The sequence below is a fragment of the Sinocyclocheilus grahami genome, unplaced genomic scaffold (assembly GCF_001515645.1).
Source record: "Sinocyclocheilus grahami isolate Dianchi unplaced genomic scaffold, SAMN03320097.WGS_v1.1 scaffold112.1, whole genome shotgun sequence".
Classification (NCBI taxonomy): Eukaryota; Metazoa; Chordata; class Actinopteri; order Cypriniformes; family Cyprinidae; genus Sinocyclocheilus; species Sinocyclocheilus grahami.
The window spans coordinates 1,538,417-1,540,189 of record NW_015505291.1 but is presented as its reverse complement, the minus strand read 5'-3'; the positions used below and the strand labels follow the sequence as shown (position 1 = coordinate 1,540,189).

The window sequence follows — 1,773 nt, the reverse complement described above, 5'->3', positions numbered from 1 at the left end:
ATGTAATAATGAACATAGCAGTCGTCATTTATTCCCGACATCTGAGCCGCTGAAGATGCAGTGGATTATGTTTGTTTTTGAAGGGAATACGCCCCGATCTACCTAAATGCGTTTATGTTCGCGTGAATCATTCGTGATCCAGCTTCACCTCCAGAAGAAGTGAGTCTAAGGTTTTTTAATGAATCTTTGCAAATCGCCTTTCCTAATAATGTGCTAATTAGTAAGTTTCACGATGAATGCGGCTAAAGTAAACAGTCCCTCAGAGAGCGGCTCGTAAGAGAGGGGCAGGGTCAGCAGAGCTCATTAACATATAAAGGAAAATGCTACAAAACTGCTTGCTCTGAAAAGAGCTGTTTTTGACAGGGTAAAAGGGTGTTTTTACACTACCATTGAGAAATTTTAACCAAACTATGTTACAGACTTTTCATTAAGGCCCTAAAGAATCATATCAACTTGTGGAAAATGGGCATCCGGTGACCCCTTTAACTAGAATATGGAAATAACTTTTACTGTATCTTCTGATCACATTGTACAAAAATGATGTTCTTCCTCATTTTTGTAGTTTTTGAGTTCATTCAAAGTAGATGAAGCAATGACATAAGAAGTCTTGTTTTCTGAGAATTGTATCAACATGAAGTGAATTTATGATAAAAAGAGAAATATCAACAGACCGGAAAAATCTACTTAATTCCCTTAATTTTGTTCAATTTCTCAATAAAACAAGGCTGCATATCTTCAGTTTGCATCTCAATTAAATGGATCTTGAATTAAGGATGTTCAGATACTTGTATTGGAAAACAGGACAAAAATACAATTTATAATTTTTTAATTATATTATATGCAACATTTAATGCCATAACTTTATGAACTTAAGACTTTTGCTCCAATTTAAGACCTTTTAAGTCCTTAATACATGGAATCCAAAAAACAAACAAACAAAAAAAACAGGGAAAAGTCAGAAGCATCTAGCCTCTTGCATCCATTTCTCACCCTCTTATGGTATGTTTTCTGTGTTTGATCTGTTTCAGGGTCGGTAAGAACAGAGCTCACCCGTGACATCAATGAATGGCATATGCGCATTATCAAAGCCATCATCAGCAAGTTCTGGGCAACCGACCCGGTGTCCGGGGCTCAGACGACGCTGTACTGCGCACTACATGAGAACATCGAGCACCTAAGCGGACGATACTTTTCTGACTGTCAGCTGGTGCAAGTCAAGCCCGAGGCCAGAGATGATGGAGTCGCCAAAAAACTGTGGGACGCTAGTGAGAAGTTATGTGGCATGGCTTGAATACAAAGACACACACACTGTACAATGTACAGCTCTTTGTACTGTATTTGGTATAAAAAAAAGTAAATGAATACATAATAATTAATTAATTAATTAATGATAAAACCATTTGTAAGTGTATTAAACTTGCAATTTGTTGAGAAACTAGTGCCTTTCAGATGCCACTTAAAGGGTAGAAGCAAAATGCCAAAGCATTTCTTAAATGCCAAACACTAAACTCTACCATTGTGCAAGCCCAAAAAACAAGTACTAAGTCCCCCCTTTTATCTTGACTGCCAAGGTGCAGAGGACATGATCAGACATGTAAGATGAAACCTGTAGCAGCAGGAAGTGGTTTTTCCAATAGAGCTGCTGTCAGTCATATAACCAAGAAACATTATACTAGTTTTGTACAATCAAACTGATCTGCACTCCCATTCACAACATTCAGATCAAGTGTCAGCAGTGACAAGGAACTTGGATTGACAGAAAACATGCACACC

General features: G+C 37.7%; 1 pseudogene; it reads left to right on the top strand.

Moving 5' to 3' along the window:
* Positions 1 to 1,302, top strand: part of LOC107589134 (retinol dehydrogenase 11 pseudogene) — a 10,239-nt pseudogene extending 8,937 nt beyond the window's left edge.
* Positions 1,303 to 1,773: the final 471 nt, after the last annotated feature.